General features: G+C 39.2%; 1 protein-coding gene across 4 annotated transcripts in view; it reads right to left on the bottom strand.

Annotated features, from left to right (window-relative positions):
• KIAA1217 (KIAA1217 ortholog) overlaps positions 1 to 20,046 on the bottom strand; it is a 176,453-nt gene that overhangs the window by 105,323 nt on the left and 51,084 nt on the right. The gene's annotated exons all lie outside the window — the stretch shown is intronic.

Below are 20,046 nucleotides of genomic sequence, written 5' to 3'. Positions count from 1 at the left end.
TGGGGTGAGGGTCGGTGGGGGCGGGCGTGACTCCCCCCCTGTGTGGCCCAGGGCCCGGCAGGCGCTGCCAGTCCCCAGCAAGAGCAAACGCCCGGGAAAAGCAAGCGGGAGGCAGAGCTGCCTCTGGCAGCAGCACACCCACGCCAGCCACTTATTTTTAGCCTCTACTCATGGAAGTAAACGTGTGATGAAGCTCTTACCAAAGCTTGATGCTCTGGCACCTGGGGAGAGTTAGGGGGCTGCTGCAAGGGAGATGCTGTGGAAGAGAGGAGCAGAAGCTCCTCTATTCCACCTCGTCACCGTGCCCTTTCGCTTCTTTTTCCCTCCCTCGAGGCCATCTCCTTGGCAAAGGAGGGAGAAGCCTCACTGTTCTCCACATCTGCCGCTCCCACCCTTCCCTGTGGTTGGCATGTTTATTGGCCTGCTTAAATCCTGTAAGTGGAAATCCATCAGGAAGCGACAAATCAGGTGCAAATAAGCCACTGTGCGCTCTGCACGCTCCGGGGCCTCGCGGCCTGTTTGCGGCATGTGTTATCTTAGGACTTCTGTGATTGCGCTTCTGACTGTGGTAGAAACCATGCAGAGGCACCCTTTACATATGTATCCAAAAAGCATGTGCACATGCACTGCCTGCGGCGGCGGCGAAGTGACTGTAGTAGACATCCATTCTACATGGCGTTACAAGCCATCTAGAAGTGGAAGAGCAGCTCCATAGGAAGAAAGCTGAGATACAGGTGACTTCACAGGTGCACAGTGCACATCTAAGATCATTTTGCAAGTTGCAGAACTAAGCCTTTTGGTGTGCCAAATACAAAAATATTTACTCCTGTGCCCACAGAGCTGTCCTTAACTTTGCAGAAAGACTTTTACCCCTTAAGCCAATTCCAAGTATGTATAAATACATAAATTAAGTTAGAATTCAGACAGCTGGTAGGGATCACCTATTTATCTACGACCTCCCACTGCATTTCAGTGGATTTCAAAGCATCTAAGACAAGAGTGTGGACTTCACGTCTATCATGCCATTAAAGGAAAAGTCAGAATTAAAAAATTGTCGAAGGATGTGCATGCATCACACTCCCATATGCAGTTATTCTATACGGTTGACACTTCACTGCTGTGAAATACAGAGGGGGAAAAGCATGCAGACCCATATTTATTCAAGAGCGCTAGTTGTGAAGCAAGACACACACAATTAAAGGGTAACAAACTCAATCCACAGCAGAGTGCATAAAAAAAGAAATTACAGTACTAACTCTCTGAGAGGATTCAATTTTCATCAAGTACCTTTGAATGTCAAGTTCTGAATGAAGGGAGACCAACATGCACTGCAAAACCTGTGGATCAAAGAGAGAAAAGAAGGGGAGGGAGAGAGATAATTGTTAACAGGAAAAGAAAAAGGAGAACAATAGAAATTTAAAGAGAATAACCAGTACATACTGAAAGTATACTAAGGAAAGAGAGAGAAGAGGAGAAGGAGGAGACTGAAAAATAATGAAGGAAAGGCACATGTGCCAGGGAACAATACGCTTTATCAATACTTAATACGCAATATTCTCAGGACCCTTGCTAGACTCAGTTTGGATGCGTTACCTGTGGTGGTGTGTCAAAGAAATGGAGAATGTTCTTCTAATACAAGAGTTAATGGCAGAGAGTTGAGCCACACAGATTCAAATACACATCTAGCAACGATATCTGATAAGAAATGGCAAAATACACATTCTTCCTAAGAAATGATATAACTCTTGGCTGGAGATAGCAGCAGCCATTACACTTCTGTGTTGGTTTCACACTTACTACACAGACATGGAATCCTTCAAGCAGAACTTAGAAATACTGTATTACTCTTCAAACTAGAAAAACCTGTATTAAAAATTTTAAAAAAATAGAAAATAAAATGTTTTCTCCAATCACATCTCTCGTTACTATTCTACATCTGATCTTAAAGCACACAGAAGGTGAAAATGTGCTAAAAGGGGTTTAAGGGCCAAAACCCCACATTCTTTCCCTCCAACACATGCATGAAATGCAAACTGGAGGGGGAATTGCCTGCTGCTGCTTGAGTCCTTATAGGTGGAGGTCCTGTATTTTCCTTAATCTTCATTTGCCTGCGGGGTGGATATGGGGGTAAAAGAGATTTTGTGTAGTGCTCTGAACAACCTTCTCTGAGCAAGCGATTCCTCCTTCTGCCAGAGTCAGGCTCCCACGACAACTGCTGCTGCCCTGTTCAGAGCATGCAGCTATTCATACCAGGCAAAGAAATGCAACTGCTTCGATAACAAGGACGTCATTGTTAAAGAATCTTATTTAGCAAGTAATTATAATGCCAACATCATAATTAAGACAGTAATTCAAAGAATCTTTTGAATTTTACAAACCCAGGGGATATGAGCATATGAGAGCTGATTCTGGGGATGAGATAAGCAACATATAAGTATGCCGTGATTTTTCATGTCTTTGTCAATTGGTTACTTTGGAAGGGCAGTACCATTTTATTTAAAGAGAACAATAGATCATTTTTCTCCCTATGATAAATGCATCATTTAGAATTGTTCAAGTAAAATGTGATTTTTACAAATAAGCTATTTATGCAAACAGTACAAATTAAATGTAGCCTTCCGGCAACAATTGGATAAATTCCAATTCCAAACCACAAAGACAAAACAGTCTGTTGCTAATGTCTCAGTAATACTGAAACACTATTAGGGTTTTTCATGTTTTTACAATGTCACCACCCCACACATGCAAACCGGAGAAGTTCTATTTGACCTTTAATTAAACTATTCTCCTAATTAAAAAGAAAAAAAGATATGGATTCTCTAAGGACTAAATCCCATCTCGAAGCCAAATACATGAGCCTTCCAAATTCAAAAATCGTGCTGCATGTTCACTTGACATTCAGGCATCGTTACACATCAAGACCATGCTTTGAAAGGGACGTTACTACGCACAATGGCAGCATTAGAAGAGTGCAACAGTCACCCTCCCCAAAGCCATTGTATACGATCAACTCAAGCTACTTCGTTTCCTCAAACCCTGTCACCTCATGGGGAATTACAACTGTGTCCCTTTTCCCTGGACTTTCCTACTCCCAAAGGAAGTGAAGCATCGATTCTGACCTTAACGGTGTGTAAGGAAACGAGGATGCTTGATGAAACCAGCAACACTTCCCATCCTCAATCCAGAGAAAATGTCTGTATCCTTACCTCTCCCCCTCCTCTTACCATAACATGGTATTTATTTTAGTTTTGAAGCAAGTAGATAGATGAGGATTTGCAGTTAAAAATATATAAAATTGGTCCGCCTAGATCGAGAATTCTCCCCCTCATCTTACAGGAGTTGATCTGAAATCATATGGATGTGATGCAGGATTAAGACTTAGCATTCTATGAATAAACACAGACTGGCAGGAAAAAATGAACCACATACAAATACAGAACCCCAACAGCAGTGCAGCAGCAGGCTTCACCAATTCCTGCTTAAAGTAGCACAAGGAGGCAAACAAGGCCTCCACATTGTTATATAGCAGACTTGGGATCCCCTGAAGATGATCCAGACATACCAATATGGGAGAAATATAATCAAGACCATTACTGCAGCCCACGTAAAGACCTTTTTATGAATGAAATTTGAAGACATTTGGGTCTGAATCCAAACCTGAAGTATGGCTTCCTTTGGAACTTTCCAGAATATTTCTTAACTTTCAATAGTCCTTTCCAAACTCAACACCACACTGATGCCTTCATCAGCACTCTGATGACCTCAAGGGTATTTAAAGAGGGAAAACAATAATGATCTATTTCTTCCTTTCCTCCTAGATTGTAGGGGAATATTATTTTTTTTCCATCTGTGGGCACGCATGTGGATATATATAGTCTACAATGATGGGAAATTAATTCAAGGAGAGCTTTTCAATTTCCAAATGCAGCAAGGGCTGCAATCTTGCCCACCCCAGGGACAGGTTCCTGGGACAATCTCCTATCTCCTGCTTCCCTCACTGACTCCATCATTGTTCCAGAGAGGTGAGGCATCAGAGTAAACACCCGGCATGAGGTAAGAAACAGGATGTTGGAGCAAAGGCCGCAGAAGGTTAAAAATCCCTGGACTTGACTTACTAAGAAATAAGGAGCTGTAGAATGCAGAACACTCAACTAATGTGCTCTGAGCAACCTCTGCTGGCCAGCAGATAGGATCCCATGCTTCTTCCTAAATAGAGTTGTACAGAGCCTGTGATTTCATTCCTGTGTATGAGAGTGCAGATCCTTAGCTGGTTTGAATGAACATTACTTGAGCAGCTTGAACAACACGAGGACAACCTCTAAAAGGTGGGCTTGTCCCAGAGAGCTGGAAGAATGACAGGGATTTCCACTGTCAGTCGCCAAAGACCCTTAGAGCAGAGAGGCTCCTGTTGAAACTAGCATTAAGTCTTCATGAGTTGTGAAAGCAAATAGCCAGAATACAAGAGGTACCAACTCCTGCCCATGTTGAATGGCATGCAAAGAAACAGATTAATACAGGCAGCCAGACACATAAAAGTAATATGGAGAAAATAAACAAAAGAGCATAAGTAATTTCCACTGGAAAAACATGGAAAATGTTAGAGGCCAAGGAGGAGAGTGGAAACCAAGGCTCGGGACACAGCGTGCAGCTAACGGAACAGTTGCACAGCCTTGCTACTGGCAAGTACGAGCACGACGGGATGTTCCACGGGGAAAAACTAATTTCAGGAGTCAGTCTTTATTGTAATGAGAAAGGTACCAGGGGCAAAGGAAACAGCTGCCAAATGTTGCTTTTGAACTTTAAACCTAAATGGAGTGAGTGGTGGCCCTGGAAAAAGGTGTAGAAAGCTAAGAGTCATAGGAGGAAAGCAAAGATGCCAGGAATGTGCTGACTGTCATCAAAAGAAGGTAAGTCTGGTGAATACCACTTTTAAGGTAGTATCCAAAGGATTAGCGTGCAGTAACTTACAGAGGACAACGATTAATATCTCGGGGCTGACTGATTGTATCAGTCATTATCCCAGGGCCTTCAAAACACGGGTGAATGAACTGTAAGTCTGCCTTGTGGGATCTGCTTGCTAAGCAGATCAAAGGAAAGTATTCACCATTTTAAGCAGGATCAGGCCTGCTGAAACCGAATGCTAAGCCTCCAAAGGAAAACGCAGATGCTTGAGACACTTGTGTTGATGATTTAGTAGGAGACATCTGTCCCCCTGAGTCAGTCTGAAATAATGTCACAGAAGGGTGTTAGGAGCGCGATGTGCTCCCACCGTGGGAATGCAGCGCTGCTGTTCTTGCTGGCAGTGACCATACAAGCCAAAGTGCCTTTTCAGTGAGGTACTGGCAGTGCTGCACAAGTGGAGAAAATATTAAACACATTAAACTTTCACCTTTTTTCAGTCTGTGTAATACACCCTTGATTTATGCTTCTGATGGATTTCAAAAGGGAAAAGGGAATTCCTTAGAAAGGCAGAATACATTAAACACGTTACATTTACCATGGGTCACCCAGGAAGATGACACAGCTGCTGAGAGAAGTGGCTAAAATCAGAGAAATGCATGGGTATGGTGTGAAGCAAAGCTAGGTTAGCCAGGACATTGCGACGCCAGTTGGTGTTCCCTAGGTTTACAGTCTCTGGGTGAGATCCTGCAGAGACATGCAACCAGCCGACGCTGGAGGGAAACGATAATGAAAAAACAAAGGGCTAAAGATGAGTATGTAGATGATGATAAATGACTGAATGAGATGCTGACTCATAAGTCCTCTTAAACAGCTTGAAAATGAAGGAAGGAAATGAGGATCAACTGCCTATTTCCTGTGCACAATGGTTCTGAGGGGAGGATGCGAGGAACTGATGTTTCTCAACAATGCTGGGATGGGAAAAAGTCAGGATGGTAACTCAGCTGGGTTCAGGCCAAAGAGGTTCTTCCAACAGAAATTTTAAGTGCACAAGCATCTGCCAAAGGAGGGAAAGGGTGAAGTCTTTTATCACATGCAAGTACAGAGTCAACGTACAGGATCAACCGCAAGTAATCTGCAGGACGGCAGTTAAGCAACTGCGGACAAAACGGAGATGGCCAATGACAAATGGTTCAAAAGGAAGCACGGAAACAAAAAGACCAGTGAAATGTAAACCAGGAATGCAGTCAGAGAGATGAGAACAAAGGATGAGGTCTGCACAAAACATTAGGACTTCTTATGTTTCAGGATTTACGTTTTCCAGCACGCTCTGCATCTACAGCATCCCTCAAACGGTATATGTTCTTTGGCTCCAACTCACTGAATATTACAGCTGGAAATGACACCTGTGTTAACTTGGCAAACTATTTTTTTTTTCATTTCCAAACAAAAAAAAAGTGAAGAGCCTCCTCTTCATTGTTGTTTTTGTCTTTTTCTCAGTTTTTGTCAAAAAATCCTAAAAACTTGCATTTAATTTAATTTTAGTGAGGATTAAAGCTACAATAATATTTTATATAATTTCATATAATATTTAATAAACATTAGAATCAAACAGCTGGAACTAGACAAATTTTAAAACATCTCAATGGAATCCAGATCATATTCCAAATCGTACTTTTTTAGAAATATAAAATACTTACACCTTTAAAGTAAAAAGTAATATATGGCATTCAAGAGGTTCAGAAGTTCTCTGTGGTCACAGAGCCTTCCCTCTTTTGCTGTCTTTCCACCCATGTGGAGATGCTATGTTGAAACTTCATATTTTTGCGCTGTCTCAACAGAACTACAATATTGTATCTATACCCCAGTTTACATGTAATATCAAGGAAAAACATAACTTCTTGTTCACTTTAGATGACTTATAAGTTTAGGGCTTTTTAAGCAAGATCCTGCAGGGTATTGTATATTTCAGTCTTGGCTCCATCATGGATTTATGCTTAAAAGTATATGATTACGCACATAATTAAGAATAATCACATAAGAAGTCCATGAGACTATTTTCATGTACAAAGTTAGGCATGAATTGATCATTTGGTTGTTCTTGGGCACTAACACCTATGGTGGTGAGTGCTCATCATGCTCTCCACTTTCCACATTTCACATAAAAGTAACCAAGGAAACAGATAAAAGAAATTGTTCCTGTATTTATGATTTGTCTGTCCCCCTGCTGCAGTATTTAAGTATCGCTGTGCAAAACCAGACTGGTTGGTACAGGCTGGAAAAAAAATTATGGTTGGGTCTAGTTTCTCTAAGGTAACCTGCACCTGACTTGAATCTGTGAATCTGAAACTGCATCACCCTTCCATGATGCACAATTCTGTATGCGAAAAGCCTACATTTTACAGACATGGAAAACTGAAAAACCACTAGCTGAAGATTTCAAAGTTGGTTGCCTAATGAGGTGTACAAATTTACAAGGAGATACCTCACCACGCCTCCTACTAATTTGGGTAAGATTTGCAGGGAACAGAGCAATTTTTAATTAGTGATTCAGTTAGGGGTTTTCAGCCACTGACATGTAGTATCTGGGATATCTGGCAGTTTAAATACAGATTCAGATACTAAATTTACTAAGTTAAGCAGCAAGAATATTGTCTACCATTTTTCTGTATCTGTCCCACAGTTAGAAATGAGGACAATTGGACTAACACGGTATCTTTGTTTCCAGTAGTCTGTCTCTGCTATTATTTGTTCCCTTCCTCCTATCGTTACCCATCTCTTCTTGGAATCACAATATATTGCTGAAGATAAACAACAAAAAACTATTATGAATCTTTATAAAGGAATAAACAATGATGACCTAAGAAGGAAAAGATTTTCATGAGCTGCCTCCAGTATTTTGAAAAGTAAGAATAATAGAGAAAATATCATGTTTAAAGGATATAGCTGTTCCTCTCTCTCATTTTTCTGTGGTGCTTTTCTCTCAACTTTATTTAAACGACTGGCTGACCTGGTTATTCATACAATAACCAGCACTGAAAAGCACAGTATGGTGTAGGCAATGACAACCAATAGTCTACTGAGAACAACATCCTCTGAAATGCAGAAAAACGCATGGCCTCATCATCTTCCATCACTCATATTTAATTGCAATGTTTCTTTCAGAAGTTCTTTCAGACTTCTTTTTGGCCTTCACTATTGATTAAATGTACCTTATTTTCTAGGCTGTAATCAGCTCATCCAATTAAACCTTATAAAAGCTACTAAAAGAGATCAAAATTTGGATTATTTCCTATTCAAAATGATAAGGTTACAGGAGTTGCTCTTCCCCACAACAGAAAAAAAGAAAAATTATATGGTAATTACTCAGACAGCATAAACAAAAATGTGGCTGTACACACATTTTGTTCCACATTTCTGCAGTGTTCCTCCGTAAGACAAAACAACATTAATGGACAGTTTAAACCGCACAACTCCAAATGATGGGAACTGCAGGTTTCTGCCAAGAACTCCCATTCTAACTACTGCCCTAGACAACTTCAGGAAAGAGCTCATGCAGTGTAGTACCTGCCTACATCGGGATGCTAAGGGACTGTACCCAGTAGCCTGCTTTTGCGCTCAGCTCTTACTGAAAACCATAAACTATTTCATTTATGTGCTTCAATGGCCTAATTTCTTTTAAGAAAATAGGTTGTAGAGCAGAAACAATTTAGAGAACATCCATCGAGGGTAATCTGGGTAAGACAAATCAATGCAGAACTGGAGTGGCAACCCTATTCCTTGGTGAGTGTTCTCTTACCAATTATTTCTTGATATACTAAAGCATTCTTCGAAAACTTTCATTAATCAGAATTCCCTTGACCACAGAGAAATGGGTGAATAAATTTGGTTATGTTCACTTTAAGCTGTATACAGTAGTAATCTTCCAAAGGTGTTCTGATCCTCTTCCCCCCAAAATCCAGTATCTTTAAAAAAAAAAAAAAAAATTCTTGTTTAAGTAGGCCTGCAAAGATGTCATAGCTGTCTATGGTCCAAAAGATATCAAACTTTGGTTCCCATTTCAGTCCTTACAAAACCACCCACCATATACAACAGAATTCACAGTACCTATCTACCTTATAGGCTTCTGCAATAATTAACTCATGAACAGTTTCCAGCACACTGCAGGGAAAACTGCTATAGAAAAGTACCACATTTATATCCCACATTAAGTTTGCTCTTAACTTCTTGTAAGGATCACAAAAACTCAGCCCAGTAGTGAGCTTTTGTTAACCACAGTCTCTGAGATTTTCTATAGCATCTAAAACTTTGAAGTACATCAAACCTAAAAAGCCTACCTGCCTTATTATTAACTGCCTTATTATTACCTTCCACCATTTCTTAAACAAATACCTGTCATCTACACAATTACAAGAGATATGAGCTCAGAAATGCCTTTGTGCAGCATATACCAGCTTACGCTTGAATAGTATATAGAGTAATTAGAGTGGAATCCAGGAAAATAAGTCAGTCTTATTATCTCATAGTATCAGTTATCTCGTATTAGTGAGATAAATATTAAGTACATATAATGCTATACACAAACAGTGAGATTCTGCAAGGTTGCGAGTGAATCCTGGGTTTGATACAATCAGATATCGCTGCTATGGTACTAGGGGCTAATTATCACCAGCCAACATTAGCTTATGGAAAATTATCTTGACATCACCATTGCAAAACAACACTAAGTTTTCATTGATAAGGAAATCTAAATATACATTTCAATTTCAGACTTTTATATAGAGAGAGACATTCGAATACTATATATTGTTCAAATGCCCTTATTGCAGTGTTTTATTACATATTGCAAAATCTACTTCTTATAATTATCTACTCACATCTAAGGGATACAATGAAAAACCAGTAATAAACAAACCATAACGTCAGCTCATTCATCAGAAATGTCAATTCAAATATATCCCATTTGGAAACAATAGACGGATGCTACTGGCTTTACAAGCCTTACGGAGCAGGGAATAGAGCTAGAGTGGGATTTCAAGAGTTGATGTCATCATTGTTCACAAGCCAACACAGGGCTTTAAAACTGAAAAGAATCTACAGCATATAAAATGGTTTCCAACTTGTAAGGGGTCCAGGCCCTGCGCCAGTGGATAATAATTTGCAATACAGCTTAGGGTTTTTCAGAGGAGAAAATGGGGGAGGGGATCTAACACATTCATGCAGAAAGGAATGTGCAATTCCATATTCTTGTGTGCTACAAAGGGAGATGTCTTTCTAAAATCTTGCTTCCTTGTATTGCACATGAACTCTCTTCTAATGCTTAAGCATTTCCCACATTGGGATCTTTACTTTTTAACATCTTTGTTCATCAAAAAGTTATCTTTATGGTTACAGTGCTAGCACCACTCATAAATGACAAAGTATCAAAAATTAAGAGAAAGCAAGCCTAATATGAGCCAAAAGATATATTTTCAGGATATCATAGGGAGACATAGTGAAAAGAGTATGTACATTTGAGTTTTCTCTTTGCTGATTTACTTTTCTTCTAGCACATATGCATTAGTATTCTTAGAACTCCTGAAAATTTACTGAATCAAAGGTTAAAACTTTGAAATGGAGTAATCTTTAGTAGACAAAACCAGACGAGCAGTACATACTTTCTTCTGCTCTTGAATGAACATTCAATGACCTCGTATTCCTCAGTGCCTCCCCTCCCCTAAATTCAGCAAAAGACAATGTTATCTGTTAAAAAAAATAAGATATGCACAAATATTTGAAAAAGCTCTGTCTCAGTCTTTTCTAACTACATGGCACAGTCTTCACTAACCAATAAACACCACAGCCAGAACATAACGTAGGTTTGTACTTGAGCATTACCCATTTGCTTGGTTGCTGAAACTGTGGGCACATCCATCTCATGATTTAGAGGTATGCATAGAAAAAGAATCCTGCCTCCGCAGAAGCTCATGGGAAGTCTTTCGCTACAGGCATTAAGAGGGCTAGGATTTAATCCCTACAGTGTTACTCTCTTTTAGTGTCTCTAAGCCTTAAAAATGGATTTGAAAGATTCAAAGTGAAGAAAGAATGTGTTCTAACATATTGTTGTTTCAGGAATTTTCTGAGAATAATTCACTTTCCAGCAGGTGATTCTGTAGGAAATGACTTATAAAGAAAAACATACTGGCAGTGATCCTTTTTATATGTGTCTGAATGCGGGTGAAGGTGCCTAACCTTGCGAAAATAAATGTGTTGACAGAACCTGCAGACGTGCTATGGTAGTTTTTGCCTGCTCTGTCTTGGTGTTATCTTGGAAACTAGAAAATAATTCCTGTTTTGGCCATGGAGCAATACTTACATTCTTACATTCTTTTTTTTTCTTTTTTTTTTTTTTTTTTGGTCTTTGTTCCTCATCATTCATTTGCCTATTTTTGTTGGATAGAAATCCATCTTTATTCTCCAAACAGCAGTGAAACATATATTTTCTATTTCCAAACGTCAAGACCTCCTGTTCTCTGCTATAACTGATAGTAAGGAAAATTTTGTGCCTGGTAGGTTACAGCATCTAAGTGCGCATTGTAAAGGTGCATTTTTTCCCTTCAGTGTCCTCAAAAGATTATCTTCTTGCTTTCAACTTGCATCAGTTCTGATGGAGAAAGATTATGACCCTGAGATACACTCAGTAGTGCTATACTACTCAACATGCTGTTCACAACATAAACTGATGACACACCTGTAGTTGGTCTCAGGAATAAACTCCAGGTTGACTAACTAAAAAACACAGCTCTTATTCCCATCCACACAGAATGGAGATGCAAAGATGGTTTATGTTGCAAATAATAGGTGTCTGACAAATATTCCATACCATAGGATCTTTCAGCAGACTGCCACAGACTGCAGAACTCTCTGGTTTGGGGTTCTGTTTTGGTTTTGTTTTTTTTAAATCCTGAAGGTTCTGGGCAAAAGTAATTCAAAACTGAAGAGATACTCTGATCTGAGTAACTCATGAGGGAATACTAAATTTTTATGAAGACATGAAAATATTCCAGACTTCTGTTCACATTGACAGCCTTGCCCTAATATCTCTTTAACCCTCTTAAACGAGTTCCCATCATCAGTCATTTTCTCTAGTTTTTGAAATTCCCAGAAGCATCATTATTTCTCTGTTTCTAAAAATCAAACAGAAACCCCAATCTGACAATGAAGGTGGATTAAGGAGAATTCTATGAAAGCAGATGTTAAAGGGAGTTCACTGAAGGTTAGGTAGTGTAAGAAAGCCAAGTGGGAAAAAAAAATAAAATCTAGTGGATGATCATATCCACTCTGACATGCATTGACTGAGCTTTCGGTTCTGCTTATCTCAGGAACTGAATAAATGGCTTCTAATTTTGATAGTATCCAATAACGCAAGGGTGTAAATTGTACAACACTTCTCAAAGAAATAAATTTATGTTTCATTTTTCTGAAGGAACACTGAACTCTAAAAAGAAGTAATAATTTGATTATTTCAGAAGCTATTAATAAATAATCACGTCATCTATCTTTCTGCTAGAGTTCTAACAGGAGAAGAAAGTAGGGCATAGCAAAAGTACCCAGTAGCAGCAATACCTAGCTGGCTCTTTTGATTCACTATGTAATTCAAGAAATTTATGATTCCACAGACCCCTTTGGGATGTGAACTGAGGGACTGTTTGTTGAGTTTATAAATAATGGTTTGGATTCCTTCCTAATATCTATTACCTTTTTATAAATTTCATTTAAATCTTCCTGTCTGGAAAAATGAAAGCTTTCAGGAAAATTCTCATGGAGGAATTTTAGCTTCTAAATGGTAACAATTGTTAGGACAGCACTTACTGAATTTCAGAACTCAAAGGTCTGAAGTTTAAATGCATGTGGCCTCTTGTTTGTAGGACATAGAGCTAATTCAGTATCAGATTATATGATTTATAAATGAATGGTTTGAAACTCTACAAAAATTGTTTTTTCTTTAAAAAGATAGACCCTTCTTTAGGAAAGATTTGACTGATAAGGGCAGGTAGAGTTCCTCAGCAGTATTGCTTACATTGAAGACTACAAAGATAACATCTGTGTAGAAGGAAAACTGAAATTGTTCTACCAAGAAGAATGAGAGAATGGCAGACAGTTGAATAATATGGAGGAAAAAAACATAACTGAAGAACATCCAGAAAGGCATGTTTCTAAATTAGCTGGATATGATTCTTTTTTCTTGCCTGAAAAGCAAATGAAAATGAAAAAAATATGTTGGTGTGGCCTAAGAGTACAAAAAACCACAGATGTCTTTAAAAGCATTTTGCAGACAATGCTAATTTGGAAAGACACTCTCCCATCATGAACCCTTTCAATCTCGTTAATAGAGCCTGCATGTCCTGTTTACATGAAATACTTAAAGGAAACTTGGAACAAAAACTGTTTGGAAAGTGGGCAACTCTCACTTTATGCCTTAGTAAGTACCAGACAAATAACAGTAATGTGTAATCTAGGATGAACCCTTACTAGATAGCATGTAAAAGTGGGGGAGGAAACAAAACAGTACTTACCCTTTGAAAACTTTCTTCTGAGGATCTACGATAGACACCAGCTTATTAAAATCCGCAACATCAGCTACAGTACTTATTGTGCGAGGACTGAGAAAGGTCTCTTAACAACATGGTCCAAGTAGCAGGTAAAATAGTTTGCAAACTCCTGTTTCTTTGTCAAATGTATACCCCAAGCAAGCAAGCAAGCAAGCAAAAAACCCCTACCAAACGTTAAACTTCACAAGGTGAACAAACTGTTTTTCAGACAAGCTCTCAAACTCCGGACCACACGTTAATAGATGGGATACGCCTGATTTCAGCTGCAGGGATGACAAAGACAAGTAGGTCTCAGCCACTTTGAACATCCTCAGCGCCTTGAAGCTGAGGCCATAAAAGCCATGTTATGGCTCAGATAAGGTGGCTACAGAGCTCTCCTGAATTGCCCCACACTGGGCAGTTTGAAGGAGGCTACAAGCAGTGGGGGAACACGGCTCCAGCCATACACCCTTCACCTGCTGGGTGTCACCTATAGAGCTGCATATGTTTAAATCTGTAGACAAATCTCCAAACAGCAATTTTTGCTAGATCCAAGCTACTGGATTCATGTTGGTGCAGGGCAAATCACCAAGAGAAACAAGGACCCTGGCCTACAGCACAGCAACTCTTCCAGCCATGGCCCCTGTGATGGCACCTCCTCAACCGCACTTGCATGTATTGCTTGCACCAAATGTTACCATTGCCTATATGGGAAAATACTATATGGCAATACATGGAATAGATTTTAGCTTCATTTAACTCACATGCAAGAAGAAGAAAAGTCAGTCACATGTGAAGAGCCAGGTCTCTCTCTCTAGACTGCCACAAACCATCCATGGGCCGTAGCTAAGAACATTTGACAGACCATACCTAGCCTTCAAATGTGTCTTATGAATTATCTGGCATTTCCTGGGCATTTTTAATATTTGCCTTTTTGGCTAAAAGGAATAATAAAGTTATATTTTCAAAGTGCAATCACAACATACAGCGCTTGAGAAAAGCTTCTAAGTATCTGCTGTTATTGGGCAAGATAAGGTGCATCTCTCCCATAGTCAAAACTGACGGCAGCACAAAGAAGGGAAAACCAGTACCTGCATAAACTTGAAAATCTTTATGGTGGGTATGGAATAGTGGGAACAGAGAGGGCAACTTTTCCTTTAGGCAGCATAATTTGCAAAGACTATTTTCTTTGCCAGATGGGGGTCTTCCACTTCTTTATCATGGGAAATGAAATAGCAATAAAAGTAAACTGATAAAGACCTGCAGAAAATGATATGCAAATCACTGCAAGTACAGTCACAACCTACCACCTCAAAGCACTGCATTCCTAATGCCTGAATCGGCTATTTCACAACATCCTGTATTAACAGCAAAACACATTTCCAAATTGCATCTCTCCATTTTGTGTGTATTCTTTCCAGACCAGGCTTAACTCATTAGAACTAAGAAAATGCCCAGAGGCAATTTAGGTTTCCTCTGTCTATTCAAAAAATAGAAGCCTCACAAGAAACCTTTTATCAGTGTGCTATTGAGAAAAAAAAGCTAGAAGGCAGAAATAGGATAAAATCCTTCTAGATGTCCTTACAGTTGAAAATTGGCCAATTCAAAGAATAATTTCTAAAGCAATAGACCATGCTTCATCTCTTTTCCAATTACTATTTTCTGGCTAATAAATACGACCTCTCTAGCAAGTACTACAGCTTTCTTCAGTCACTGTAGTTTCAAAAAAAAAAAAAAAAAAAAAAAGGAATTTTAGCAAACTTACTGGCAGAAGAAACACATTTCAGTATTAAAGTATAAAATGTTTGCCAACTATGTTTCAGGCTATCATTCCTTTTCTTGATTTGCTTACGTTAACTGGAGTGGTTCAGAAAAGCACACAAAAATGCTTGCTGTGAAGTACACATTTTGCTGGAAGGAAGAAGTCAGCTATTCATTTAGTTGAATTCAGTGGCACAGAGCTGATGTAAAATCTAAAGCACTAATGTTGTATTTCTATAAACTGCAAACAAAAGCTTGGAACTCTGAAAGTAAGTAGCTTTAACAGTCTGGCTTCTAAAACAAGAGTCACCAAAATGGCGTTAACTATCAGTTTGATGCCATGGGGAATAAAAGAAATAATGTGGACTATTACCAGCCTTTACTTTGAATTTTCAGAGGCTCTTTTGTTTCTGACAAAGAGGTCTTACTCTAATACACCTTAATTTACTTGCTAAATAAAGCATGTAGATTCCATCATACTATTTATACTACAGCTGTAACTGCTTGCCTTACCCAGGACGAAACAAGAAAGGCCAAATCTGCCAATAAATATTCAGATCTTAGAGAAGAAAAAACTAACTCCTTACTGTTTATTAAAGCAGAGAATAGGTAGTAACAACAATACAGATTAACTCAACAGAGACATGTTTTTGTTCTTGAATATTGTCAAGCAGTCAAATAGCAGCCTAACTTATGTTGAGCAGTGATTAATCCCACAGTAAATATCTCTGAATTTCTAAGCCCTGAAAACAAATAAACAAAACCAAAGTCAGAGCACTCACAAGAAACCATCCAACTACTTTCAAGTAGGTGGAGGCGCAGCTGGCGGTGTCAGATGTTTAGGGGATTTCTTCTGTATGTTTTGTCTTCAGTTTTATATCTATATTTGCATCATTCATTATTACCTTCATACTCCCCCCTGTATTTTCTTCAGCTGGTGATTCTTAGGGCCATGTCTTACCCCTACAATACTGTGAAGACATGTAAAGCAAAAATGTCCCATGCATCTGGTGGCTGTCCATTCCCTTAGACCGCTGTGATAAGGGCAGAGGCTTGCCACAGAAAGTAGCTCATTGGCACCCGGCATGTCAAAGCGACCCTAATTTTCCAAGTGAATTGCTATTTTCTCTAAGGATCCACCTTTGCTGGTAAATGATGCCCCCATGCCAGCTTTTGCACTGAGAATATTCAATCTCCAATATTCAGGGCTTTGCAGCGCTCAGTAACCACCACGACAGCACCTGGTGTACCATAGGACCGTAGGCATCTGAGGAGGGAGATGCCCTTAAAAACTTTATGCCCCATGCTGAATGTACATGGGGTGACATATCGCAGTGATACGGGAAGGAGTGATCTCAGCTAGTTCTGCCTGGCAAGCTCTACCAGACATGTTTGTGAGGAGGCCCCCCGATTTGTAAAATTTTCAAAAGATGAAGCAGGTACAGAACACTCTGTTAATAATACTGCTGAAATACTTCAGATCTTCAGCACGGCTGAATTATTCTGCACTGTATCCCTCAAATGGTCTGAAACCTTCCATGTTTATACAAAACCAGATACCCCTTCGGGCAAAGAGCACTCCACGTTTCAAAGCAAAGTCAAATACCAAAAAGTTATTCATTTGGAACCACAGCGAAAGCTCAGGCATGTTACTGAGCAGATTTCACTGGAGGCTCTAATGATCTAATCAGGATGACTTAATTGCATTTGGCTTTGAAACCAAGGCACTGCACCCAAAAAGGAGAGGGCTGTCTTGCAGTACAGTAGCAGCTCCCAGCCGTAAGAGGAACTGTGTGAAAAAGGATCCACACAGCCCACAGATAACTCCACGCAGAGGCTCAGTTGCCATAACAAGATCATCTGGAATTGCAAGCACAACCAACAAGCCTATTTTTGGAAGCGTGCTTGATCTATCGCACATGCGGGGATCCAAACACCTTCCGAGAGAGAGAAAATGATGAGGTTATGAACGTTTGCACAACAATTTGTTTAAAAGCTCAGAAAACTCATGAATAATAATCTGGGCTAACCTTTCAGTAATCACTTTCTTCCTGCTGTATAGAAATATATTATTTGAAAACCATCATCACTGCTATCTTTTTTTTCCATGCTCCCTCTTCTCCAATATACATCTGACAATTACATTGCAACTGCACTCTGAAGGATGACCTGAAGACAATCTTTGAAAATTCTCTTTATAAATCTGTAAACAAAAAAGAAATATAAAACCCCTATGGCCCAAACAGCCCCTTGTGTTGGTTAAGGTGAAGAGTAATGACACTTTTTTTTAATACAAGGCGTTCAACAGTTCTTTGTTCAAAAGACTTCCTCCAGTCTGCTACTCTATTATTGGAAATTTTCATCGCTGAGTATGACAGAAAAGCAGAAAAGCTAGCATCCCACAAACTGTTGTTACAGATTTTCTAATTATTTAAATAGGTGAAAATTAGAAATGCCCAAATTCCTCCTGTAAATTGTAACACACAAACCAAGATTAAGTGAAGAGGAACCCACTAGTCTGAACCCAGACAACGGGGTTAATCCAAATTAACTTCTGTTAGAATAAAGCAGATCTCACCAAAAAAAAAAAAAAAAAAAAAGAAAATCACCTTGATTAAAATAAATAGATAAATAAATAAATGGATAAATAGATTAATCAGTGCTAGAGAACTCCTCACACCCCTTAACTCACTATTCCAGTGGATAGTTTTCCTCACGTAAAAACACAGATTCCAAACAGCATGCATTTTGTCTTGACTTCCAACTGGCTGGATCTTGACTAAACCTGAAAACTCCTGCTTACCAAGCGAGTACTCTGAAGAAGAATCTCCTCAGGCTATTCACCAGAAGGCCTTTCTGGGCCTTCACTATTTTTTAACACTCTTTTTGAACTAGCAAAAGTAGAACTGGAAAAAATCTTCCAGTAGTAAATCCTTCAATTCCAGTTGGGTAAGCAGTGTGGTCTTCCCAGCATTTCTCAAAAATCCCCTGCTCCTATAAACCCCAAGGCCAAGCAGCCTCTCCCACTCCAAGCTGTATCAGGAGGTCACCACTAGTTGACGATCTAATGGCAGCTCTCAATTTCTTCTGAAGTCAGTGCTTTGCAGGTCCGAGCCCGCAGCATCTTGCACAGCCCACGTTCTTTGCTCCCAGATTAACATGTGGCTGCACTGAAAATCACATTAGTGCTTTGCCTTGAGTTCATCAGTTGATCCAGATCATTTTGCACGAAGAACCTTCTTGTTGTTGACTACTTCTCCATCTCGTACCATCTGCAAACTTTCCCCACTAACTGATTTTACTGTGTTCTTCCAGCTGAAACACCAGTAAATATCACAGATAATCATGAGCAAAACTTCCCATAATTACTGGACAAATTGAAAATTAGCGTGACCAGCCTAGAAAACTAAGTGGAGTTGATCACGTCCTTTATTCTGTGCAAATCTTCTGGAATACTGGACATTTCAATTCATTTTGAGATAGCCCTTCTATTCTCAGCATTCAGCTGGTAAAATTATGTAAAAAATCTTTATGTCTCTATCATTTACAAAAAAAAACCAAACCAGAAACCACCAAGGCTGCAGGAAGAAAACGCCCTAACCTGTACAGCAATCTGTGTAAGTAAACTCCTCAACCCAGATACCATGGGCATGAGACCAGTTTAGAGAAAGGGGCACAATTCTGTCCCTTAAAAAAATAAAATGTTTTAGGTCTGGACATACTGCTGCAATAAAATAAAATAAAATTTAAAAAAAAAAACCAACACCTACCCCCACCCACCCCAAAAAATAAGGATGAAGATAAATAGTATAGTATTGGGTCTAAAGACTAATGGTTCTTTGGCTGATAAAGCAGGTTATCTGTCAAAAATGCAAAACATGACACATTTTCTAATCTCAATCCCAATCTCAAACTATGTAGGGCAATCAGACTTCAAACATGTTTCCTGGACATGATCTGCAAACCATATGGTGAGACTTGAAAGTTTGTTAAAACATAAAAATCTGTTGTTTCACTGCAAAGAACCTGGAAATGCCCAAATGGAAAGAACAGATAACAGAGAGAAAATAGTTGGAGGTAAAATGCACACAGCTACTGTAGATGTCTAAGGAGAATAAATTTACCAATATTTACTCCTGCAGTACCCATGCCCTAAGTGTCCCCTGTTAGGACATACTTCTACCAAAAATGCAATCCTTTTTTTTTTTTCCCCATTTCTAGAAGGACTGATTAATTAACCAGGTTCATCGCAATAATCTTTTACCACATCAACCAGGATGCACAATTGACTTTACCAGACCAAGGAAAGATCTCTGAGTATCCATTGTAAAGGAAGCGTGTAAGTGCACGTACATATGTATTCAGAGAACAGATCCAGTACCTGCTTGTTGGTCCATTAAATACAGATGTTTTACTGGCAGAACACAAAAACATGGACAAAACTAAAAAATATATAAACCCTCAGTCCTAAGGCTGGAACAGCTGCTTTTGACTGCCTAGTTGCCAAATGCGTTGAATTCACATGCATATAGACACAGTGACAGAGGTGAGACCCCTCTGTGGGAATTTCTTATATACATGTGGTCCACACAGACCTATCCATTCAGCATACTGGTATATTTCTACATAGAACTCTATACTAATCAGTGTATATAATGATGTGAAGTTGCATTAATATCTAGCCTCTGTTTTTTATAGTTTTCACTTGTGTGTTGTCTCTAACTTTAATTTGACAGGCGCTCACTTTGAGCTTTATACCTTAGTTTCTTTGCCACAACTATCAGCAAGAAACCTTTGAAAATTGTTTCCCTGCTGA

Source organism: Egretta garzetta, unplaced genomic scaffold, assembly GCF_000687185.1.
Source record: "Egretta garzetta isolate BGI_Z169 unplaced genomic scaffold, ASM68718v1 scaffold142, whole genome shotgun sequence".
NCBI lineage: Eukaryota > Metazoa > Chordata > Aves > Pelecaniformes > Ardeidae > Egretta > Egretta garzetta.
The sequence above is the reverse complement of the archived record's forward strand: the minus strand, read 5'-3'. Positions and strand labels throughout refer to the sequence as shown.